At 29.3% G+C, this 27,853-nt stretch overlaps 1 protein-coding gene across 4 annotated transcripts in view; it reads right to left on the reverse strand.

The window, feature by feature from the left end:
- The window catches only part of LOC129911948 (bumetanide-sensitive sodium-(potassium)-chloride cotransporter), a 195,042-nt gene that overhangs the window by 120,895 nt on the left and 46,294 nt on the right, over window positions 1-27,853 (reverse strand). The window lies entirely within an intron of this gene.

Raw genomic sequence — 27,853 nt, forward strand, 5'->3', positions numbered from 1 at the left:
TCAGAAATAAAGAAAACGGTTCTATGCCAGGTATCGTTAATAACGGTACAAAAAATATTTTTTTTTTTCACTTCAAAAGTTAATTTCCACATATCATACAATAATTAGAGCCATTTTTGGGAAATGTTTTTTTTTTTTCTTTTTCATTTTAGTTATACGACAATCACCGTTAATTTTGTCCTAGGGAAGCTCACAAAACTCATAACTACCAAATTTGAAGAAAAGTGCCAATTTATACATATTTTAATAGATTAATGTGTAAATAAAGATATACTCATGAATTTTCGTCTAATTTAACTGTACCTGTGATGTTTCTATTGTTATTTGTATACATATTTTATAATAAACACAACCCAGTTCTAAGAAATAAAATAGTTTATTTTCACTTCACAGTCGATTTTTAATATCGTCATTTGAATATCAAAATTAAATTTAAAATAGTGTGTTGTACTTTTAAAGAAGTCATATTATAATAATTGTATACCCGGAAGATACACTATGGCGAATACGTAATTTAGATGTTGATTTCTTTCTTGCGTTTGGCGTGTTTAGTTTCGTGTAAAAAAATAAAATCTACAACTAGATTGCATGAAAAAAAAAAAAACATATTTAATCGAAATACTCCAGAAAAAATGGTTAACCCTGCGCGCACAGGTAGGTACTGTTTGTTTTCATTTCATAGATGGATCTTTTTAACACGAAAAAGCATATTTTTGGCAAAATATACAAAAAATGTTGGAACAAATTGATAATTGAACGCAAGTAAAATCGGTGCGTCGATACACAAAAGATGTAATTGGTAACGAAATGAAAAATTACTATAGTTGTCTTAATTTTTCTACTATATATGTATTTAAATTTATATCTTTACGACCAACAACGTGACACAATGATTAGTGCGATGGACTGTGAAGCCTGAGGTCTGGATACTAGGTTCGATTAACATTTTTTTATATTCCCGTTAATGTTGTTACACAAAGATAGATAAGAAATTTTAAAACATTATGATGATCTTTTTTTAATCCAATCTATTTAAAAAATAAGATTTCTCCCTGTGCTGACTCAAGGAATTGTATTCCAAATTTTTCAAACAGGTATTCTAGATTATTTTTTTTTTTTTCTTAAAGTTTAAAAAATCCGTTTTTTTTTTGTAAATACAAGCATTTGAATAAAATCCTTTGTTATAGAAAAAAAAATATAACATTTTAAACCTGCTGTAGATATTAATTTTTCTCCTCAAATAAAAAAAATAATCGTTAAACCATTCAAATTACATATAGTCCTGCTGATCCTATTTTTCCAAGCCTTTTGGGTATTTACACAGCTCTTTTTGCATTTCCTTATTCATAAGACATCGCAATTGCATCGTATTATATTTGAGGAGATGTAAAGTTAACAGAGCGTAACTTTTGTTCAAGTTGTATTCAAGGAAAAATTTACAAAAAAAAAAAAAAAAAAAAACAACCAGACTCTTTCTTCGAAATTTAATATTTAGCTCAAATCAACATCCAGAAACGGATTTTTCAGAATTCAAGTATATAGATTTTTAAAGGCGCTATTTTGTGAATAACGCAACGTTAGAAAATTTACTCTCGCTCAAAAAAATACAAACAAGCTTTATGATTTTGGTTTTTAATATCTTTTATATACTTTTTTCGTGGAATGTAAGAAAAGAAACAAAATTTCATTTCCAGCGGAAGTAACTCCATCAGAAAATAAAAATGTGTAACCAATGTAGAATATAGCAGTGAGAATATAAAAATATATAGACTTTGGAAAACCTTTTTACTTCTTTTTTTTTGTACGGAAATATTTGTTTTCGTCACGCAACGGATTTGCTACTACGTGCTGTGTCTGTGTCAAGAATGATGACATTCCATAAATTCTATATAAATCACTTCCAAATGAATGAATGCAATTATCTGGCACACATAACTTCTCTTGTAATACAAAATCCTCTCTTTATCGTTGGTATAATTTATGTCAGACTTGCACGTATTTCATTCAATATCGTGTTTTAATTTTTTTTTTTTTGAACAAAAACAGTCAATATCCGGAATTATGAGGATGTGTGAAAAATTTTAAACATTTGAAATACAATTTCAGGTAAATCAAAGAAATTTCTGTGAAGTTGAAATTGAGTCAATATAGAGGAATAGTTTGCATTTATAGCAGAAATATTTATGAATTGACAATAAAATCAGAGAATGCTTTTTGTGCATGTGGTGGTCTCGGCACACTCAATGGCTACAATTTTTTTAGAGGATATTTTACGAACGTTCGCAAATTAAAAGTTAAAGTTCACAACTATTATGAGCATAATGTACCATACACCCACCTTTAAAAAAAAAAAAAAAACCCTTAACAGCAAATTATGACGTACTTAAGGTTTTGACGATTTTTTTTTTTTTTTTTTTTTCTAAAAACTTTTGATTATGATAAATTATTAAATTGTTTAGGTATTTGATTAAGAGCCCCCGCACACTACAAACTTTCTATCGTCCGACAGTTTAGTCGGTCTCTTAATCAGAATGAAAATGTATGAGAGTGCGCACACTACAACGATTAAGTATCGGCCGATCAAAAAGTTTGTTTGATCGAAAAAAAAGTTTGTTTTGCTACACAATTGCCTTCAAACTAAAATATTTCATACCCAGCCGACTATTTAGTCGCCTGCCTGTGCGCACACTAGGAGCCCAACCCGACTAAACTATCTGCCGATAGAAAGTCTGTAGTGTGCGGGGGCTCTAAGAGCTCAAACCTGAAAAAATATTTTACTCATTTACATATACATAACTCCTACCAATATCCAGAAATTTCCTAGAATTTCTATCAAATGCGCAATCTATGCATTCTTTAAAACAAACAAAATAAAAGCCAAAGTAAAATATTGAACTCCTTCTATTCAACACACAACATAAAAAATAAATAAAATTTATAAAACAAAAAAAAGAAACTACATCATTACCATTCTCTAAAAATAAATGAAAATTCCTTTACACTCCATCTCATTTAAAATACCACCATTCTTGAATGCTTTCTATACCTTTTGCAAAAGAATGTCAATTTAATTCATGGTTTTCAAAATGACCAAAACCACCTAACATCCATCATTTAACTTCAGGGTAATACAAACACTGCTTCGGCTACCTACAAACATGTATAACAACTGTCATGAAAGACTATAGTTAACAGACCTACTAAATTTCCACACGAAATTCCTGGGCAAAAATTGTTTTTTTTTTTTTTTATTGGTAGCAAGGTTTCAATTTCAGGAGAGAAAATTAAACCAACTTCAGATCATTAATTTCGTCGATAAATACAAACCGACCGGCTGTATACATTCTTAAATACGCATTATGCTTGAGAGTGACCATGAGGTATTTTTTTTTTTTGTTATTTGTTCATTTCTTAGGGTTGCTTTCTTTACATTTAAAATATTAATTTGTATTAAAAATACAAATAAAAAAGTGAACTTTTTTGGAAAATTTTGTTTCTTACATTTCAGGTCAATTTAGAAGAGCTATTTACGGTTTTTACGGCTTTTTACGGTTTTTTAGAATTGTTTGTGCTTTTTTAGACATCTAAATCTAAATAAAATGAGGATTAATTATATAATTTTAATATAGGTACCCGAAATAATTTTGCAAATTTATAAATTTATTTATCAAACAAATTCTCTGTTCTGAGGGCTCAAACTTGTGATATGAAATAAAATACCATACTTTTGCAATTTTAAATTATGAACTTTTTATCACTATTACATGAGCAAAATCAAACCTTTTAAAATTTATGTGAGCATTTTATTAATAAATATGGTTTTAATTTTAGATAAACCAAGGATAAATTAAATATTTTCAAAATAAGGAAAAATATTCAAAAATGGTAGGTACTAATTTTTATTTTTTTTTTATTCAAAATTATAATTTTTCTGAAAATTTTTAATTTATCTTTGGTTATATAAGCGTTAAAATGATCTTAATATCAATACTTTGCAAATTTACAAAAAAAATTCAAATACAATTTTTATGGAAATTTTTTTTCTAAACTTCGTTTTAAAATTGGAATAGTATTTTTACTTGCGATATAGGTACCATATATCAAGTTATGCATCCGTACGAAAAAAAAAAGTTAAGATAACATTTTTCCATGACATTACGATGGTAGACAATGCCAAAAAAGTGGGTCCCGGAAGTCCGTCTGTCTGTCTGTCTGTCTGTCTGTCTGTATAAGAACCTACAGCCTAAACGGATGGACCGATTAATGTCAAACTTGGTATGTAGCGTTATTTGGCGACTCTCCAGAGGGGTTTTTGGAATTAATTTTTTTTGGACCCAAAATAACGGTACTTGTAATATACCGATTTTAGTAAAATTGAAATATCTCGAAAACGGCTCCAACGATTTTGTTTAAAAAATTCAAATGTTAGTTTTGAGCTAAGGTCTATATTTCAATGAAAAAATTTTTTTTCGAAAATCATTATTAACGGTACCTGCCATAGAACCGTTTTTTTTTTAATTCGAATATCTCCGAAACTTCTTATTCGATTTCAACGAAACTTTTTGTGAAGAAGCATTTATATAATTTAAATATAAACCAAAAATAAAATTTCCAAAAAAATAATTTTTGGATTTTTAAAAAAATTTTGGAATTTTTTTTTTTTGAAAAATAAATTTTTCGAAAACGGGACATTGAATTTTTTTGAAATTTTGTTTTTAGATGTTGATTAGTGATTTCTACAAAATGGCATACCAATTTTATTTTCAAACTTTTTTCCCAAAAATTATTTATAAAAAATTGTTTTTTTAAAAAACGGCTCTAACGATTTTGAAAATTTTTTTTCTAAAAATGCACGTTAATATATCAATCAAAACTGCATACTTGTTTTGGAGGGCAATTCAATTTCAGATTTTATTTTATTTTTTTTTAAACGAATTTTATTTTTTTTTCTAAATTTCTATATAAAAAGTCTTAAAAATTTAAGCAACTTTAACTCCAAGAGCAAGTTCGTGCGACCCAGTCGTGCATTTTATTTTATTAAAAATACATAACACCTTTTTTTTTTAAAAAATTGGTACAAAAATTTGATACTCCAGTGGAAAAAATTCAAGGTTAAAAAAAAAAAATTGAGAGGCTCTATTTTATACATAAGTGAAAAATTCTCGTGTTGAAAATTAAAAAACTTAAAATTAAAGCTCCGAAATTCTAGATTCTTGTAGAGGATTTAAATGCAAGTACCTATATTTTATCAAAAGAAGGGTGCTTTTTCTCTTTCCATTTAGTTTTTAATCACTTTTGTCCCTCAAATTTTCCCACTAGTGTAGGTATATAGAAAAAATTATTATTTTTTATTTGCGATATATTATGAAATAGGTAATATAGAGGGCAAGCTTAGGATTTGAACTCGAGATAACAATCAGACATGACATTAAGCTGCATCGTGATGATAGAGAATGCGAAAAAAATGGGTCTGTTTGTCTGTTTCTAACCCGAGCTGCAGCCTAAAACACTCAAGCAATTTGGAAATTAAGAGTTTTATGATAATTGCTAGAGGGAAATTTAAAATTTTATTTTTTGGAGGAAAATTAAAGGTACTTGCCATATGACCAAAATGGCTATTTTTGGATCAACGACATCTCGAACCTAGGTAGTAGGTACCCCTTTGTGCCAATAAAATTTTGTCTCAATCAATTTATCTAAGAAATAAGTTATTTTAAGTCGATTGTAAACAGCAAGTTCAATAAGCCAAAATTGAATTGATTATTTTGGAAATCAGTTTTTGGAAAACGGATGAATGAATTTTGTACAAACTTTGTTTTTATATGTCGATTAATATTTCATTGTTAATGGGATTCAAAATTTTATTTTTTTTAAAGTTTAAACAAATTTTGTGTAGGTATTTAAAAAAAATACTGCTGCAACAATTTTCAAAAAACAAAATTCTAAATGTTTTTGAAATGAAAACTTCTTTAGTATCGTAGTGATTTGAAACAAGATGAAACGAAAAAGCGACAGGAAAAATCAATTGATTATAACTTTTTAATTTTAATAGATAGATAAAGGGAGCGGTACGATTGATCGCAAACTAAAATCTCTTATAACGAAATCTCGCATTTTTGAAAAAATCACGCAAAGCAAAACTTCGCATTTTAAACATCTCACATAACAAAATCTCACATTTTCAAAATCCTGCAAACTAAAATCTCGCACTTTAGAAAAAATCTCGCAAGTTAATTAAATTCTTGCTATATCAAAATCTCGCATCTAATAAGAATAAGTTTTGAGCGTAAGGTACCTTAAATTTAAATTGGTTTTTTGGAGCAGATTAAATTAAGAGAAAAGGTCGAATAAAACAAATTCAGATGCATTAAGTACTTTTGAATCCAACATCCAACAGTTGACCTTGAACACTATAAAGAACTGACATAGGCGCCTCGCAGTGAAAAAACCTTTTCCTTTTCTATTATTCTCTTCGAAACAAAACGAAAAAACAGAAGGGGGAGGTTCTGGGCTTTGCTAAGCTAGTAATATCATGCAGGTTTATAATCTCGCATTGAAATAAAATATTTATTAATTCGCGCGCGCGAATTAATAAATATTTTATTTCAATGCAAGATTATAAAATGCGAGATTTTAGTTTGCGAGATTTTAATCTTGCGAGTTTTTGGTAAGCGAGATTTTGAAATTGCGAGATTTCGATATAAAAGATTTCATAATGCGATATTTTAAGATGCGAGATTTTAAGAACAAGATTTTAAAATGCGGTCAATCGTACCCAACCCATAGATAAATGAAATTTATACTGTAGATAGGTAATAGAACAAACTATAAATGTACAAAATTTCAATCAATTTCATATTCATAATCCTGAGATAACGGTGAAAAAATGTTCTTTTTCTAAACACGTTATATCTTTTGATAGAAGGCAAATACAAATTTGATTTAACTTTAAGCATGCTGATGATATTATCTATTATTTGATATATCAAACATAACGGTACGTGCCCTACAAGTAACACAATCGTTAATTGAAAAACTTGAAAAATACCTCAAAACACATGTGGAGAAATATCGTCGATGACCAGCCACCAGTGTAGAAAGTACCGTAATCTCAGTTTGAAATTTCGACATGGTTGGCTTTAAAAAATTCTTACTTTTTTTGTAGGCATCATAGAAATATGATTGAAGCGTCATATCAAAGGTAAAATAATAAACTTTCAGATGGTATTGAATTTATTTTACCTACATAAAAAAATGGATTTAATGGTGTTAGAAGAAAAAACAAAGATTTTTGTTTTGCTTTTTTTCATAAAAATGATTGTTTTGAATAAATTATTCTTATATCGAATTTTTGCGCATTGTAAAATTTAAGTATGGCTTTATTTTTTAGGAAAATTTGTTAGCTTTTTAATGGCGTAGTTTTTTTTTCAAGAAAAATGATTTTTTAAGGTTTCACTTCTACCACGTGTGAATTGCACGCATGATTTTTTTTTTGTTATAAATACAAGAAATAAAATGGAATACCTGTTTGGAGATCAAAACCACTTAAAGAGATGTTTTTGTAACTTTAAACCAAATTTTAAAACCAAATTTTAAATTTTTAGAAAGCTTAAATATTCCCAGGAACTTTTAACATAAAAGCAAGTACGTGCGACCAAGTCGTGCATTTTATTTTTCATGGCTCTAACAATTTAAACATTTTTTTTTTCTAAAACTTTTTTTTCTAAAATGGCTTCTTTCTGTTTGTGGTCAAAATATTTAAAACGGTGTTTAAATAATTACAAAAGCAAATTTTATATTTATTTTACAATTTAAATGAAAATAAAATTAAATAATGTAGGTAGGTATAGTTATTCTTACTTTTTTTTGTTCATAAAAAGACATACTAGCAACCCAGTCGTTTAATTTTTTGTTTAATTTTTGAAATAAGTATATGATTTTGAAAAAATTCATCCGAAAGTTTTGTTTGGAATTTGATACGATTTAATGACAAAAAATTCACTACCTTACTGCTTTTGATCTTAAAAATAAATCTATATTTAAGTTTGCAGTTTGTGCTTTGTTTCTTATCAAAAAAAAAAAAAATATGGTCACCGTAAGTATTTGCCAGCGAAAAATAAAAAAAAAAGATTTCCCAGTCGATCTGCATCCATTTCCACTCTCCAAATCGCATCGCGCTAAAGGACACACCCAAATACTACCCTGTGAGCCGATGCCACTTGGTGGTATATTCCATGTTTTTTTATTCATCTTCTTTCATTTTTACTGCGCATAGAAATTTTGATTTGGAAATTTTGGATTTATATCGAAAAATAGAAAGTCATAAAAATGATATTTTTATGCGTCGTAAAATCGGTCCAAGTATAACGAACAAGACCATTAAGGACTCTGTTGCTTCGTAAATATATTTCTTGCTTCCGTTATTTTTGTTTTTTTTTTTTTCAGAAGACAAGAGACGTGAGCTGGATATCATATTGCAAACTTTTGTTTTTATTACCATTTCGTGACGTTTCCTATTGTTTGGTTCAACAAACTTCGCCAACAGAATTTTCTTCGTCCTTTTCGTTGTTGTTCGTCATCAACAAAAAATTTCAAGACCAACCGACTTCTTAATGATTTTGCCATTTTATATGTATTGTACAAGAGTGTAAACAAAACAAATCATAAATAAAGCAGTTTTGATACAAACCTTGACGAGGTGATAAATCAAAACTTCTTCTATATACCGATTGCGATGTTTTATAAAATGTTTACCTTTTAAAAGGAGGAGAAAGTTTTTCTCTCCCTGACTTCGGACTAAACTCGTGAAGAGAATTAAGTAGGCATACAAATGGAAAAATAATATTGAATAACTTATTTCGCTTGTCTGCACTGCTTTTTTACACCCCGGTTTACTCACTATCACTTGATAGAACTTTTTATGGAAACACTTTATCGACTAATGAAGTAAAATTCTGATTGAGAATTAATACAACCCAAACATTATCATAGTAGAATGATGAAACAGAGTTATGCTAATTTTCTGAACGAAATACCAACTTCCCATTAACAGGTGTCAAATGATAATGTGACAGATGAATGGCAGGTGGCATGGTGTCTATTGTTGTTAATGTTCTATCACCCTCCTTGTAATAGCAAATCTCAATTATTTTAATGTCCAATTTTATCTATTGTTAACATTTCATGAATGAAAATGAATAAACTTACTGCCTGACTGACACAAATGGATACATTTGGACACATTTGGAGTGTTTAATAGTGAATTATTTTTAAGCCTGAAAAATTGCAGACACTGATAATAAATTACGAGTATAGTAGATTTTTATCATCTCTTGTTGTAAATTTTATTGTTTGTTTAATTAATATCATTTCCATATTAATCTCTAAATAGTTTACATAGAAAGTAAAATGCACAACTGGGGTCGCACGTACTTGCTCTTGCAGTTCTAAGCACTTTTATGTTAGTCTACTTGTAGATTATAAGAGCTGCCTCTATATAAAGAGGCAGCATGTGTCGGTCGGAAGAGCCGACATGTAGACCAAATTTTTGTTAAATAAAATTTTATTTTTGAAGTTATACTTCTTATGGGAGGGTGGGTATGAAAATTTACTTTTTGACAAGAATGTCAAAGGGATTATGACGCGATCACCCTGGGTAGCAGGGCTGTCGTTTTACCTTTGGAGTAGGCAGTACTTTAGTATTTAAAAATGCAGTACGCCGCAGTACGGCATACATAAAACACACAACAAGTTGCAAGTAACATGTTTCATGTGGCAAGTTGCATGTGGCAAGTTGTATGTGGCAAGTTGCATGTGGCAAGTTGCATGTGGCAAGTTGCGTGTGGCAAGTTGTATGTGGCAAGTTGCCTGTGGCAAGTTACATGTGGCAAGTTGCATGTGGCAAGTTGCATGTGGTAATTTACATGTGGCAAGTTGCCAGGGTTGCAAAAAGCTCACATTTCAGCTCAGCTCACAGCTCAGCTCAAATTTGAGCTAGGTACCATAGCTTAGCTCATTTGAGCTGAGCTGAAAGTGAGCGCCCCAACTTCCAACGCATATATCTCGGAATTTTGAAAAAATGAAAAAAAAAAATTTTGATGCCAAAAGGTAGCGGGGACTCTAACCTTCATTTGGGTACAACTCCCATTACTGTAGGTCCACGCGTTCTCAAACCGGGAGAACTTAAAAGTAAAAAAAAAAATAGGTACGATTCTGAAAAAATAGGCATGATGTGGCGGTTTAACATGGAAGGCGATTTTTTAAAAATCTGACAATGTGCAAAGCGTAGGCCCATGACACAAGCTATCATTAAGCATCACTCCCAAAAATTGCTCTCAAGCGATTTAGCTTCCAGGAGCGTTCAAAGATTCGGGGATTTTTCGAAAAAAAATTTTACCCCAACTTTCAAACGCGATTTTCTCGGAATTTTGAAAAAAATCGAAAAACCGGATTTTACCACTATCGGGTAGCTGAGAATATAACCTTTCATATGGCACCACTCCCCTGTCTCTAGATCAAAGCATTCCAACGCCTATATCGCGGAATTTTGAAGAAAATGAAAATAAAATTTTTGATGCCAAAAGGTAGCGGGGACTCAAACCTACATTTGGGTACAACTCCCATCCCTGTAGGTCCACGCGTTCTCAAACCGGGAGAACTAAAAAGTAAAAAAAAAATAGGCACGATTATGAAAAAATAGGCATGATGTGGCGGTTTAACATGGAAGGCGATTTTTTAAAAATCTGACAATGTGCAAAGCGTAGGCCCATGACACAAGCTATCATTTGGCATCTCTCCCAAAAATTGCTCTAAAGCTGTTTAGCTTCTAGGAGCGTTCAAAGATACGGGGATTTTTCGAAAAAAAAATTTTACCCCAACTTTCAAACGCGATTTTCTCGGAATTTTGAAAAAAATCGAAAAACCGGATTGTACCGGAATTTTTTTTATGATAAAAAAAGAAATATTTTACTAAAAAAATAGAAATATATTTACCATTAAAAAAACCAAGAGAAAAGATCACGAAAAATTATCTGTCTTATTTATAAAAATATCCATGTGTTAAAATAATTCCATTAATAACTAGAACCAAACATCTTAAGCTATGTTGTTTTATAAAAGTTTAAAATATCTTCATATTTCATTGTACTTTCCAAATAAAAATCAATGTATCCTCTCACCCATCACAGCTCAGCTCAGCTCACTTTACCTTAGCTCACCCAACAGCTCAGCTCAGCTCACCGACAGCTCAGCTCACCCAACGGCTCAGCTCAACCATCAGCTCAGCTCAAATGAGCTAGATTTTGAGCTTTGTGGCAACCCTGCAAGTTCCATATTGCTACTACATACTAGTGCTGAAGCACACACAATTCTCATAAAATTACCATATCGCACATTTTATGAGCAATTCATTTACTTTCGTTAACCATTTACCGTACGTTCTGAACCGCACAACATGAGTAAATTTCACAGAATAAATTGAAAACTACATGGACGCAAGGAGGATGAAAGAATTAATTTATTGTTCACTTGATAAAAATGTAAAAAAACGAATTGTGGATTAATTAATTTAATAATAGAAGTTAAAAATATCAAATGAAATTCATTTACATATACCGAATGAGAAGTATAACTTCAGTCGCGTGTACATGTGTACACACACTATTTTTTTTGTTATTTGCCTTTTTTGAGAAAAAAAACTAAAAATGCAGTTTTATTGGAATTGCTTTGAATATTACGTATGTAAAAACTAATCAAAATCGTTAGAGTCGTTTTCGAGAAAATTGCAATAACTAAATTGCAATAACTAATAAGGTAAGAGCCGACATGAGTGATTTAAAAAAAAAAAAAAAGAGAAAACTAAAAACGCAGTTTTGTTAGAACTTTGTACAGCATTACGTGTGTTAAATTTAATCAAAATCGTAAGAGCCGTTTTCGAGAAAATTACATAACTCGAAAATTTTGTATGGGAGCTATACGTTATAAGCAAGATATTAAAAAACAAAAAAAAAACGAACCTTGAAAATTACAAAAATTATGAAAAAAAACATCTATACCAAATTTCAAGAAAATACGTCCACCCGTTTAGGCCAAAACTAATAAATCACTTTTCTAGGTAAAAAAAAAAGTAAGGAAGTACTTAATACAACACAATTAATTCATAAAAAACAATTATTTTCAATTACAAAACAAAAGGTAAACATTATTCCATTATTTTTTTGTATAAACATACATTATCTAATAAATACTTCAGTTCTTTGGGATATTCGTTTGACTTTGGATTTTGGTTTTGTATATTTTCTTAAAATATCTGTTACATATGAATCCGTCTTAAGTCTTTACGGTAGGTATATAACCAAATTTTCAGAAGATAAACCTTGATATAATACAAAAAGTAAACTTAAAATCAAAATTAAAATTAAGGAAATTTTTTTTTATCACATTCAAATCAATATTTATGTGTATAATTCGCAGAGTAGACAGTGCTTTGTAGCAGCTTAATTTATATACATAAGTCTAACAACGTAGTTCGATGTTACTGGATCCGATACTTTTAAGTCTTATAAAATGGTTTTCTTTTTAGGCTCTACGAACAAATACGTTTTATTCTTTTTTTTTTGTATTAAACACTTAAGAATTAACACAAACTTCACTGAAAACACATAGACAAATATCCCCGGGTGCATAATCCATGATTAAAAATAGGTCAAACACTTTCCCGGCTTAATATTTGGAATTAAAAAGCACAACAAGGTATAAACCGCGATGAATTGTTTTTCTTTAAGGTAAACTTTGTTACAATTTTTAACAATTAAAATATGAGTTTAAAATATTATGCAAAACCATCGTTGGGTGTAATAGGCCAATGACATTAGAAAAATATGCCACGTGGACTGTCATGGCCTACTTTATTTTTGAGGTTTTGGCCAGGAATTTTGGGAAATCCGCCTGTGTGCGACGCACAGACGCGCAGACCGACGGACGTAATGACGAAACCCACTTTTTTGGACTTATCTATCATCGAAATTTTTTTTGACACGAAACCAATACTTGCCTTATTGAGCAAGTAAAAAGTAAAGGTTTAATTGAGTTTTTTTTTTTTTTTTTTTTTGATTAATTAAGCAAAAAAAAGCGATACATTTATTTTTCTGTCAAACGTTTTTAACGATTTAAATGGAAAAGTTTTTTTGGATTAATTGCAAAGCAGTCTTTGTTTTGATTTATATAGATCAAAAGTCAAAAACAACTCAGGAGATGGAGTTATTTATACTTCATAATTTTATAATAAATGACAGTAGTCATTAAAGGATCTTCAAATTAGTTTTTCCAGCAATATTTATTTATGACTACAAACTTTATAGGAATTAAGTGAAAGCAAAAAGTTAGTCCTAGCTTGTTAGTGGAAAAGTGGCAGTAGCGGAAATCATCAGTGACAACTGACATTCATGACGCTGGAAACTGTAACTGCACATTTTTTTTATATATTTCGAAATCATCAAATTACTCTTATGTCGTTTTCGATTGGACGTCCAGAAGCGTCCGGAAGCATTTGGAAGTCTTCTGAAACCGTTTTATTGACTTGAAAATGACAGCAAGAACGCTTCTCAGAAGAGAAATTCTCTTCTCGATTTTAAATCAGAATCAAATCAAGAAGCACTAATACATGAATAATAAAAAGTCAGAATAATCACTCAATCAGTTTTTTTTTTTGGTTTTTCATTCAAAATGTAATTTTTTTTGTGTAATTAAACAAATAAACGCACTATGTACTTACTTAAAATATTCTGCAAACCAACTGTACCATTAATTTGTTGAATATTACCGATTTTGAAATAATATTTCTTTTAAAAGGAAAAAAAATTAATTTATATTTGACATTTGAAATTTCACAGAATAACTAACACAAACACAAAAAACAGAATTGAGTGGAAGCGGTTTGACCTGTTCCATTCGTGTGAATCCTTGAGTGAAACCAATCGAAAACGACATTAATTTACAAAAATATTTCAGCTGTCATTTTTATTTTAAATGCCCAGTTAATTCTTTTGGCAGTTGCCATTTCAGCAAATATGCTTATTTTTTTTTTAACTCCCTTTCATTCTACTACAACGATCAATGCAAAAATTTTATACTCATTTTCGGATTTTTTTATGAAAGATAACTTTTTTAAGAATTCATTACTATTAGGATGATTTTATTTTGGTTCTAAGAAATAGTTTGCAAAAATACAATTACATTCCGATATTAAATTTCAAAACTGGAAATTTTTGGTTGCAAGTTATTTCTTAGAACTACGCGATGATGGAGTTTTTTTTTCATAATAAAATATGGCAAAACATGAATATTGACTTTTTCAAATTCTATTTTAAAATTTTCAATACGAGCATTTTTACTTACATATTGAGCCTTAAGCCGTATGCATAAAAGGAAGCATATGCTTTTACTAGTAAATTTTAATAGTATTTACTACTTTCCATATGCATAAAAAACATAGTAAATGCTGGAAAGGTAGTATTTACTAGAAGAAAATATTTACTAGTTTTGGATGAATTTTTTATAGTAAATACTGGTTTTGGTATGCATAAAAAACTAGTAGGAACTTTTACTTTCTAGTATTTACAGCTAATTTTTCAAGTTTCTAAATACCAACTTGAACATTTACTAGTAAAAACTTTCTCATGTTAAATGCCGACATCATCAGTCGCGACTTTACTTTTAAAGCAATCGGTTTGAAGAGGATTTATTTCGAATATAAAAATGGCAGCTTTTTTCAATTTAAGATCTGAAAAAATTTATAAACAGCGAAGAACGCCCGCGAATAATAATTTTAAAATGCTCTACCGTTTTGAGAAAGATAACGTTGAGTGGCTAAGCGAATATTTTATGGGTAAGATATTTAATTGAATCTGATAAATTTATCTATCCCTTTTACAATAAAAAATCTCAAGGTTCTCAATCTGAAAGAAGGGGAGGAGCAACGTGAAGTAAATTATGTGTACTAAAATTAAAATGCTTTTTTCGGCATTTGTCCCAAGCATATAAGACTCCTTAACCGCCTTAAACAACAGTTGTTATTATCAACAAATTGTAATACAAAAATTGGTTACAAAAGAAGAAAATTATAGAACGTTAAAAATACAAAACAAAAAAAGCCACATCATTTATGTAGGTATCTAGTATATACTATTACTTTCAGATAAACTAGTAGTATTTACTGGGATGAATCCAGTATTTACTACTAGTTTATACTAGCTAGTAGAAACTGAGGTTCATGCATACCGAATGTAGTAAATACTATTAGTTTCAGCTTCTACTAGTAGTACTAGTATTTACTATAAACCTTTTACTACTAGTAATTACTTTTTTTTATGCAGCTATGGAAACCGTATGATAAAGTTAAACTTTTCAAATTTTTTTTTTTTGTATTTCGAAAATGTTTTTTTTTTTTATTTTACAAAACCTAAACATTATAGTATTAGGTACTCGTATACTCAAACGCATACCTCTTATAGATCTAGATATTTTGTTGATTTTTCACTTTCTCGTAAAAACTCAAACAATTTTAATTAAATGAGGTTCGTTCGCGTTCAAAATTAATAGTGGAGTAACTAAAGCTCAAAAATTGGCAATATTAGGGAACCCGGCCGAACAGCTTAGATTTTGATGATCTTTTTTTTCAAACGTCGTCGGTAATTAAAAATACTTTAAAGTCTATAGATTAAAAATTGCCGGTGTTGCCATTTTGATTTTTTAAATTTAATTGAAGATTTTTGTGAACAAAAACAAATTTTTTTCAAAAATTTTTCTTAAATTTCATAAATTAATTGATGCCAAAAGATTGTCTAGGAAATTCAAGGAAAAAAAATATATGGGAGTGAGAGACAATCTTCCATAGTTCAAGCGATAGATGCAATTTTCTTATTAATTGACTTCAAACACAAAAAAAAATATTTGAACACAACGGCAACACCTACAATATTCAAATATACATTTTTTAAAAGCTAGAAGCTTAGTCATATATGTAAAATTAAAATTAAGTTAATTGAATGAACGGCTTTTGAAAGAATGGTAATTGAACTCAGATTTTTGAAAAAAAAAAAATATTGAAAAAATTTTAACATGTCGTTTTTTAAACTTGGTCGTAATATAAAATGCATTTATTTTCAAATTTTTTTGGCCGCATTTATTATTATTTCAAATTATAAAAGGAAATGTCAATATGTATTACGGTTTATGAAAAAAATTAAAAAGTATTTCATTTTCGAAGAACTTTTTTTAATAAAAGTTTTGAAAAAAAATGTAACTTATTTTTTTTTTTAAGTTCAACATCTAAACATAAAATTATTTTTTATTCATTTAATAACCCTTACTGTTGAAAGTTAAATAGCAAAAATTTAAAGTTCCTATTTACCACAGTCTTTGAGAAAATTAACTATTTCAATGCAAAAATTCAGTTTTAATAAAAAAAAACCATTGAAATTGAAGTAATTTTTCATTTTTTTTTTTTTTTTTCAAAAGTGTGATATATTTTATCTTTTTGCTTCGAAATTCAACTTATAATATTTATGGCCAAAAATTTTTTTTAAATAAATTCATATTTTATTAGAAAAAGTTTGGAAAAAAGTCATTTTAAATTTTTCTAATACATTTTTTTTTTAATTCTGAGTTTGAGGACCATTTTTTCAAAAAGTCTTGATTAAATTTAGTGGATTTAAATTTAAGAGATAAGAATGAGCTTCTGGCTTTTTAAAAATGTATTTTAAAATATTGTAGGTGTTGCCGTTGTTTTCAAAATATTTTTTTTTGTGTTTGAGGTCAGAATGTTAGAAAGTTGCATTTATCGCTTTAACGGTGGAAGATTGTCCCTTACTGCCTTTTATATATTTTCCTTAAATTACCTAGAGAATCTTTTGCTATTATTTGTTTTATGAAATTTAAGCAAAAAAAATGGTTTTGTTAAAAAAAAAATTATTTTAATTTTAAAAAACAATACGGCAACACCGGCAATTTTTAATCTATAGACTTTAAAGTATTTTTAATTACCTACCTTTGAAAAAAAAATCGTCAAAATCAGAGCTGTTCGGCCGAGTTCCCTAATAATTTGCTTTAGTTACTCTACTATAAAAACATTTTTTTTTTAATTTTCAAAAATCAATTATTTTACCGGATGGATTAATTTTCTTGATTTTTTTTTTTTAAATATTATTTCTTTAAAACGGCATGTACATTTTTTATTAAAAATCTTTGAAAAATTTTTATAATTCAATAAAATTAAAGTACCAAATTTTTTTTTACGAATTTTCACAAAAAAAAGCTTTAATACTCTTATGGCCAAAAAACGTCATTTAAAATTTTAAAACCTTGCTAAATGTTTATGACATCAAATTTAAAATATAAGAGCTATTACATTCCACACAAGCGTAAATACAATTGACACTTTAACTGTTTTTTTTTTTAACTATGTCATTTGATCTATCAACCTATATCCTTTATCTTTCCAATTTTATTAATTTATAAAAAGCAAATACAATCGATACATATTCTTCATATTCAACCTAACAACTATTTACATACTGACTGGTATGACACCTACCTATCATAGTTTCAAGATGGATTAAAATGACTTTGTCATTTTGCAACCTACATCTGCCAACTACCTACCTACAAAATGTCATTTTCATTCGTATACGAGTACATCGTTGGCTTTATGAGAACTTTTTATATGTACAGAAAAACAAATATAGAAATTAGGCCAGTCATTATGTCGGAAAAAACGGCTTAGAAATGCAAAATGAGCGAGGAAGCTAAATTTTGGATATGTTGTAGAGGATGCTTAAAAAAGCTTAACTTGAAGTTTTCGACCAAGATTTCCTATGAGCTTTTTCCGCCATTTTGAAAAAAAGGATAAAATTGGTTTTTTGACAATAACTCGGCTATCTGACGAGATGCGAAAATTTTACAAGGAGCTTTTTTGTAGCTTTTAACGAGTTCTACAATTCATGCATACACATTTTTTGTCTATCATAAACCGTTTTCGAGATATCGATTAAAAAAGTCAAAAATTTAGGACATGCCATTTGTTTTTTGACATTATCTATTTTTTGGTGATGAATATCGAAAAAATTATTAACATAAAATTTGTAGACCTTATTCAGACCTACAATTTCGTACTTTTATTTTTTTTTTTGGACAAAAATTACGACCTCCAGCTGGCCGCAAAGTCGCCAAGCAAACCGCTCGTTCGGTTGTAAAAAAAAAATTATTCATTTTTTTTTTAAATGTTTATATTATTATATCAGTAACACATACATACATACATAAATGTATGTATTTATTTAGTAAATACATAATGAGAAGAAAATGGTAATGGTTTTTTTAACCCCAGTTTTATTAACCCAAATTTTGTAAATACAGTATACCGGCTCTTTGTGTTTGCAATTTGCTTCAATCTCTATATTATTTTATTTATCAAAATTGCAAACCGCAACTCATTAAACTTTTTTGAAAAAAATCATAACTTTACATATCCAAGATTTGTATGTATGAGCATTTAGGTATGTGAAGAAGATGCCTCTTTATTAGGGGTGGGTGATTAGAAAGATATACAGAATTTTATTGCTCTATTAAGGAGCATTGTTTTAGAAGCAGGTATCAATTAGCTGTGGGAAAATCCCATGCTACTTAATGATTGTCTTATTGTTTCATTCATGCGTTTTTAATTTTTGAAATTACTCAACCCTTTCTTATCACCATTTTTTGGGAATATCATAAAAATTGTGCAGGTCAGATTAGCATGTAATCGTACCTCCCCGCAATAAAAATTTAAATATATAAAGTATGTACTTATACCTGTGGTTTTCTGAATGGAGTTGAAGCTAAATTTTAAGCTATTTTTATAAGAAAACTTAGGTTTTTTTGTTTTGAAAAATCAATGTCTTCATCAATAATAGTTTGTGGCCGATAGTGGAAAGAAGTGTACAGTTGAAAAAAAAGAGTAATTTTATAAAAAGTTTTTAAAAATAAATATACAAATATTGTGACAACTGCATTTTTTAATGCAAAATATTGAGAAAGTGAGTTTTGTAAGAAAGTTGAACTTACGAAAAAAATAGTGCTGTGTTACACTTAAGGAGCGAAATTTTCAGAAAAATATATGGACTGTGATTTTAAGAATAAAAAAAGTGATTTTTAGAATAAAAAAAAAGTGATTTTAAGAATAAAATAAAGTGATTTTGAGAATTAAAAAAAGTGATTTAGAATAAAAAAAGTGATGTACTCCCAGAGCAGTTTCAAGCACGGTAAGTCAGTTCTTGAGAATATTCTTTTTATTCACGCTTTTAGCGGTTGCGATACGACATCGTCGTTTTACAACATGGGAAAACTTAAATTTATTAACACTCTCGAGAAGCATCCGGAACTAAGGTCATCGATAGAACTATTCAAACAAAAAAAGGTCGATCCGGATGCCTTAACTTGCGCAGGAGAGCAATTCCTAATTGCCCTATATGGCGGTGATAAGCAAGAAAAATCAATAAATATTTTGCGATTCCATCGTTTCGCAAAATCAATGCATATAAATAAAACGAATCACCTAACACTACTCCCACCAACGAGCAGCGCTGTCCGCCAGCACATATTCCGAACATATCTGCAGGTGCAAACCTGGCTCGGGTTTTTTAAAGATCCTCAGGAATGGGGTTGGCGACAAACTAATCACGGACTTGAACCAATTACCAGCACAGCCGAACCCGCACCTCCTGAACTTTTAAAACTTATTTCGTGCAAATGCAAAGGGAATTGTGGGGCTTCTTGTGGGTGTAGGAAAGCAGGAATTAGTTGCTCAGTTATTTGTCTGCATTGTAGTGGGCAATCATGCAATAACGTCACCAGAGTCGACATTTCGTTTGATGACGACGATGACAGAGATGATGATGACTATGCTTCGTACATATCAGCATCATTTCCAATGATTCAACCTATTTCACAAGTTGAGGAGTGTACGGACGACAAAGATCTTCAACCGGGACCATCAAAGCGACAAAAAAAATGAAAAAACGTCCACCCTTCGTTTTCTTGAGTAAAAAAAAAAAAATTCATTTAATAAATTCCCGCTGGAGTTCGTAATTTTTGTCCAAAAAAAAAAATAAAAGCACGAAATTGTAGGTCTGAATAAGGTCTACAAATTTTATGTTAATAATTTTTTCGATATTCACCACCAAAAAATAGATAATGTCAAAAAACAAATGGCATGTCCTAAATTTTTGACTTTTTTAATCGATATCTCGAAAACGGTTCATGATAGACAAAAAATGTGTATGCATGAATTGTAGAACTCGTTAAAAGCTACAAAAAAGCTCCTTGTAAAATTTTCGCATCTCGTCAGATAGCCGAGTTATTGTCAAAAAAACCAATTTTATCCTTTTTTTCAAAATGGCGGAAAAAGCTCATAGGAAATCTTGGTCGAAAACTTCAAGTTAAGCTTTTTTAAGCATCCTCTACAACATATCCAAAATTTAGCTTCCTCGCTCATTTTGCATTTCCAAATGTATATAATGACTGGCCTAAATACATATATTACAGGCAAAAAGGCATTTAAAAAAAAAAATTGTTACAGGGAGGGGGTAAAGGTCCAAAATATACTGAAACAAATTTCATTAGGGTGACCCATCATTTTTGTTTCCACTAAAAAAAAAAACACTCTTTTGACCATGATATTTTTATAGACCCTTTAGATTCTTGTTTCTTATCTTAAAAGTAACATAATTACTGAATTTCTATAGGGTACCACTAATATAACTCTAGTATTACACATTTTTTCAAATATACCCATATTTTCTCTACACCTAAAAAAACACCCTTTCACATGAAAAAAATTTATAGATTTATTTTATTCGAATTTTGTGAGGGTACCTTTTATACCATTGATTTTGTGGGACTTATCTCGGATTTTCCGTATTTCCAAAAAAAAACACCCTTTGACCTAAAATATTTGTATAGACTGTTTGGATTCTTGGTTTCAGTTATAAACGAAACATTTTTACCAATTTTCATTGGTGTAACAACTTTTTCCCAGTTTTTGTGGTACTAATTCCGAATTTCGTCATTTCTTTAAAAAAAAAACACCCTTTCACTCAAGATAATTTTGTACACTTTAAAGATTCTTAATTCTTATACCAACCAAAACTTTTTCAGCAAGTTTTAAAAATTAATAAAATGTAAGTCAGCTGTTATGATACCTTTTTCACACACAACTTAACCCATCAAAAAAAACACCCTATCAATAAAAATAATTTTAAGAACTTTATGAATCCTTTGTCCTTGCTTTATCTTAAACCTTCATTCCGAATTTTATCAGTGTAGCATGTTTTTCACATAGGTTTCGGATATGTTTTACCTGTGGAAGTAAAAAAACAAGCACCCTTGTTTTTAATCGGCAATAACTTTTCTTAGAACAATCGTATTGACTTTATTTTATTTTATGTCATTAGATTCACCATCAAAAAATACCTTGAAAACATGTGTCATATGATGATATTCGACATACAATTTTTTTCAGTATATTTTTGACCTTCAGCCCCTCCATCTTTTCCGCGAAAAAACACTCTTCCACCAGAGTTTTTGGAATTAATTTTTTTTGGACCAAAAATAACGGTACCTGTCATACAAAAATTTCGGAAAAGTTTAATTTCACGAAAACGGCTCCAAAGATTTTGTTAAAAAAATTCAAATGTTAGTTTTTAAACATGCTTGAAGCTTTTTTTTTTTTAAATCATTAGTATCGGTACCTGCCATAGGACCACTTTTCTGCAAAACTGCTTATTGTATTTCAACGAAATTTTTTATACAAAAGCATTTATATACTTTAAATATAAGCCAAAAATAAAATTTAAAAAAAAAATTATTTTTGGATTTTTAAAAAAATTTTGAAATTATTTTTTTTGAAAAATTAAATTTTCGAAAACGGGACGTTGAATTTTTTTGAAATTTTGTTTTTAGATGTTGATTAGTGATTTCTACAAAATGGCGTACCAATTTTATTTTAAAACTTTTTTTTCAAAAAATTATTTATAAAAAATTAGTTTTTTTTTTAAAAACGGCTCTTACGATTTAAAAAAATTTTTTTCGAAAAATGCACCCTAATATATCAAGTAAAACTGCGTACTTGTTTTGTGGGGCGATTTGATTTTTTTATTTTTTATATACCTACATTTCCCAAGTTTGTATATAAAAAGTCTTAAAAACTTAAGCAACTTGAACTCTAAGAGCAAGTTCGTGCGACTAAGTCGTGCATTTTATTTTATAGACTTTTTGTAGTTGGTTCTTATCCCAAAAGTTGCCAAGTTTCATGAGTGTAACAATTTTACCTGTACTAATATACATCCCACAGAAAGATACAAATTCTCTGATACAGTAATATGTAGGTACATTGGTACATATTTCATCTGGAACAAATAAAATCGTCATACATATATGGAGCTCTTTACTATAACTTATACTCTAGAGGCGGAATTCTTATACTCTAGAGGCGGAATTCATGTACTTTGTCCTCGAACAAGTATAGATTTAAGAATTTATTGTATTGAGAACAATTTCCAACTACAACAATATTCATTAATTCAGTAACAATTTAAAACTTTGGGAATGGGATTGAAGGAAAAGAAATCCTGAAGCGCATTCAATTTTTTTCTGTACGGCAACGAAAATAGAGCAGGAAGCAAACCCTACTTTTCTAAAGGATTTTCGTGTGCTGAGTCCGAATCCGAAGTCAAAATTTTACTGGCACGTCACGTTTTCGAAATACTTGAATATTAACAGGTCAAAAACGCGTTTTTTGGATTACTTTTGACGTCAAATTACATCACCGTTAAGTTATTTTTTTTTTTTGCAAAACTACTTATGCAATCTCGAAACGCCATATTAAAACGTCCTTAAGGTACTTATGTATTTTTTTTTTTTTTCAATTCTTTTTTTTTCTCGAAGATATTGAAAAAAGGAATTTGTGATAAATACCTCAAAATCTTGCTTGTTTTTTCCAAAGTAATGTATGGTTTTTTGAACCAAATTCCAGTTTGCGTCTTCTGATTTGGACTTAAAAAAGCAACAAATTACGGAAAAATATATATTTTTGACTAAACATCAAAAAGAACTTAATTGAAATTTAGTTTAGGGAGTTTAAATCTGTAAACAGTTTTGAATTTAGCACACTAAAGTCAATTAAAATGACCTTACAAAGTTCTTGCTCCCGACTTTTTTTTGTTTTTTGCCGACCAGTGTAATTAAATCAAATTAAAATAAAATTATCTTTTATGAACTTTACATAAATGAATATTCAAAAAAAAATCTTAGCTGATAAAAGCTATACTCCACCACCACGTTTTCTTAAAAAAAAAAGAACTAAAATCCTAAGGATGACGTTACGATGTATCACCAGTTCCCAGACTATCAATAATAAAAAATAAATATATCTAAGAACTTAAATTCTAGAAGCAAAAAGACATTGTCCTTGACAATGTTGTGTGTTCATTTGACAAAAGTTTATAAAAAAAAGAAAACATCATAACAGAACTTTTTTAGTGGGTCATCTTCATTAAGTTAAACTTTTCAACAAAAAAGTAATGTCTATAAAAAGTGTTTGAGAAATGTGTATTTTTGTTTTTATTTATAAACTCGAAAAATAATTTTCTCTTTCCTTTTATATGCCTTGGGAAACTTTTAAATTGAGTAATTGAGTCTTGAATAAATAAGTACAAGAGTATACCATAACCAAGAACGTAGCCATGATGAAAATGATTTTAAGGAAGAAGATAGTGGTAGTTATATTTTGTTAATGTACCAAAATCAAGTTAAGGAATTCTGTTGGCAGATTATCAAATTTTTTTTTATATTTTCAGTTAATTTTTTGAACTCCATAGGATATGTATAAATTTTTAAACGGTATAATAGATCATAAAAGATATTTAGAATGCTATAATTTTTAAGTAAAAATAAAATAATTCGTGTAACTTGTGCTTTATTTTTAAACCCGCAAAATCTAAACTTAAGGGTAAAACATTTTTTGACGTGTAAACGTCTTATAAATCGATGAACCATGGCAGCATCCACGAAAAAGTGACGTCATTTTCTCCGGTTCCACTTGAATCTTTTATCAGTGCGGCAAAAATTTCAATTCAAAATTAAAAACAAACTATTGGAGATGCAAAAATTTTCTATAGCTTATTTGAAAGATAATAACCTTGAAAACTTGAATACAAACAAATGATTTTTAAAAATTCTATCATTTAATAGGGTTAAAAAAATTGACTATTTTCTAAACGCGACGGTGTAAAAAGTTAAATTTTTTTAATCGATAGGTAAATTTATTGTAAGACCAGTGGCGTACGTTGAGTCGCCGGGGCCCCGGGGCAAGACTAAATTTTGGGGCCCCTTAGATAAAAAAGTACGTATACGCCGTACTTTTTTTGTATGGCTTATTTATTTTTATTTTAATGTTATAATATGTTCGTAATGCACTTTGCTATACTTACATAAAATTTCTATCATAAAAGTAGTAAATACTTGTACTAGGGGCCCCCAAAATTAAATATTTAGAGACCCCTAAAATAAAATTTTTTTTAGCTTAGAATTGATAGTTTTTGGGGCCTCTGTTCTGAAGTAATATGTACACATTTGATCTTCCATCATGAAACATAGTTTATTTCTTTTGGGGCCCTTGAAAAAATATTTTTGGAGCCTCAAAATTAAGTGCTTAGAGGCCCCTAAAATATAATATAATTTGTTTGGTGCCAAGAATTAATATGTATAGGGACCTCTGTTCTGAAGTAGTATTCGGAACGCCACCAATAACGTAATGTTTTTATTTTGGGCACTGATGTATTAATGTTGGGGCCCCTGAATTGATATTTAATTTTCCATTTGATTCTTTTGAACCACTGAAGTAATAGCTTTTGAGGATCCTCTTATAATATTTGTCATGCCATCAGAAAATTTGATGAGTATTTTGGGCTCCTTAGTAATAGATTTTGGGACCCCCAAATTAATATTTGATTGCTTCTCAACTAACGGGGTTCCTGAAAAATCATTTTTTGGGACCCTTCATATAATATTTTTGGAGCCCCGAAGTCATATTTTTGGGGCTCCTAAAGTAATATTTAGTAATCCATCAACAATGTAATTTAATTTAAAAAAACATTTTTTTTTAATTTAATTTTTTTTGACGCCCTGAAGTAAAGGCTTTTTGGGCTTCTGGCCTGAAGTTGTTTTTTTGCTTTTTTGGGGCCTCTAATGTATTATTTGTGATTGCAAAGATTTTTCAAGTAATATTTTTTGGGGCCCTAAGATAAAATTATAATTTTTCTTTTAAAAAAGCAGTTTATTTTTTGGGACCCCTTCGGTAACCTTTTTATTAAATTAATATATATTGTGTGGCTACCATTGCATTATACATTAGGTACACTGACTGACATAATTAGTCTCCCTTGTATCCGAAGTGATTCAAATACATTTTTTTACTTCGTAACTCAATTTATGCTAACAGTGTCCTTCTCTGCACTGTCTCCAGTGGGGGCCCTGGGGTCGGTCGGGGGCCCCGGGGCGCCGCCCCGCTTGCCCCAAGGGAGTGTACGCCCCTGTGTAAGACTGATAATGGTATTGAGAAAATTTCAAAACCTAGGTTTAAATGGTTTTTTTAAAACTAAAACATGAGGTAGGACTTTGACAAAGTAGTGATTATAGTTAGGGGAAATTTTTGTTGGCAAGGTGAAAAATGACATTCAAAAGATAATAAAAAAAAGATTAAGGGTCTATTACGAATTTTTTTAATGTCGTTTTCGATTGGCTCTCCGGAAGCGTCCGGAATCATTCAGAAGCCTTCTGAAAGCGTTTTATTCGCACGAATATGACAGGCAGAACGCTTCTCAGAAGAGAAATTCTCTTCCCGATTTAAAATCGGAATTCACTCGAGAAGCACTAATACACGAATATTTAAAAGTCAAATTAATCACTCAATCAATATTTTTTTTATTTTTTGAAATATATTAATTTTTTTCCGAAATAAATTTTTTAATTAATTTTCAAACTTGCTTAAAATATTTTGGAAACCAATTTCACTATTAATTTCTTGAACATTACCAATTTTAAAAATAATTTAAAACATTTCATTTGAAAGAAAAATAAATTAATATAAATATTTGACATTTGAAATTTAAAAGAAAATACACAAACACAGAAAAAAAAACAGAATTGAGTGCAAGCGATTTGACCTGTTCCATTCGATTTCAGAATGAGTGAATCCTTGAGTGAAACCAATCGAAAATGACATAAGTCTCTGCGTTTTGAAATAATTATGAATTTTTGAAAAACACCTACTTTTTTAGGAGTATTTTCGGGTGAGTTTTTATTTTTAGCAAAACTTATGGAATATATAGTTTATGTGCAAAAAATTGGTATTCTCAAATGATTTTTGACTGAATAACATGAAAAACAAGCTTTTTTGTATCAAGTTTTTTGACCGTTTTTAATTTGCATCTTTTTTTTCTTCAACAGATAAATGAATGAATTTTATACTGTAAATAGATAATAGGTAGGACTATATAATTTCAATCAATTTCGTATTCACAGTTTTGAGAACACGTTCTTTCTCTTGATCTAGAGCAGATACAAATTTTATTTAACTTTATTGATAATATTACCTTTCATTTGATGTATTACACATAACGGTACATTTACTACAAGCTACACAATTTTAAATTAAAAAAACTTTAGAAATACCTCAAAACACCTGGGGAGATCTGTTGCCCATGTGTGGGAAGTACCGTATTCTCAGTTTGAAATTTCGACATGGTTGGCTTTAAAAAATTTTTACTTTTTTTATAGGCATCATAGAAATATGATTGAAAGGTCATAAGATGAAATAATAAGCTTTCAGATGATATAAAACTTAATTTAGGTTCTCATTTAAAAAAAATTGGACTTTAAGGTAATTGAGGATAAGAAGATTGATTTTCTTGCTTTTTTTGATGAAAATTAAAATTGATTGGGTTCAAAATATTCTAGCTCTTTTTGTAGATCTCGTGCAGACATGGTTGATATGAATATTTTGAGTTGAAACAATAGGATTTCAGATGGTATAAAATTTAGAAAAAAATTTAGAAAAAAAAAGTATTTTTTTTAGCACACAACCTGTTTTCTTATTACGTTATCACGTAAAATCATCGTCCGTAATCCGGCTTTTTTTCCACCCTTCAGCCATTGCAAAAATTCTAGGGTTGATAATTTTCAACCAAATTTAATAAATTAACATATTTGAGAAAGAAGATTTTTTCTGACATCAGGATTGTATTGAGTTGGAAAATTGTTGTAAGATATTTGTTATTTTAGATTCAGAGAGTTGTGAAATACACAATTTGTAAGTAAACTTTTGTATCCTTTTGTAAACCCCTTTGATCCTTTTTATATCTACTGCCTTGGCATTACGCACATTTTGTTCCGTACACTTTATTTTGACAACTCACTCCATTTGGTTTACACAACAAATCTTTCAAAACTTTGATTTTATTTAGGAACTCATTTATCTTAAGGGATGTTGTGATATTGTTAAGATTAATTTTCTCTTCTTACAAATTAAGACAACTTCTTCAATAAAAATAAAAACTTAAGAAAAATACAAAACACATCCATTTAGAAAGACAAAAGCTTTGTGGTTAAATGCGACACTTAAGGGATATACAAAATAAAAATAACAAAAAAAAAAAAAACACAGTCATGGAAATGACTTAATTCAAAACCCTTAAATAACTTTATGCGTATAGAACAAACACATGCTAGCTTTAATATGTGCTTGTTTGTTAATATGTGATGG

The sequence above is a fragment of the Episyrphus balteatus genome, chromosome 2, assembly GCF_945859705.1.
Source record: "Episyrphus balteatus chromosome 2, idEpiBalt1.1, whole genome shotgun sequence".
Taxonomy (NCBI): Eukaryota; Metazoa; Arthropoda; class Insecta; order Diptera; family Syrphidae; genus Episyrphus; species Episyrphus balteatus.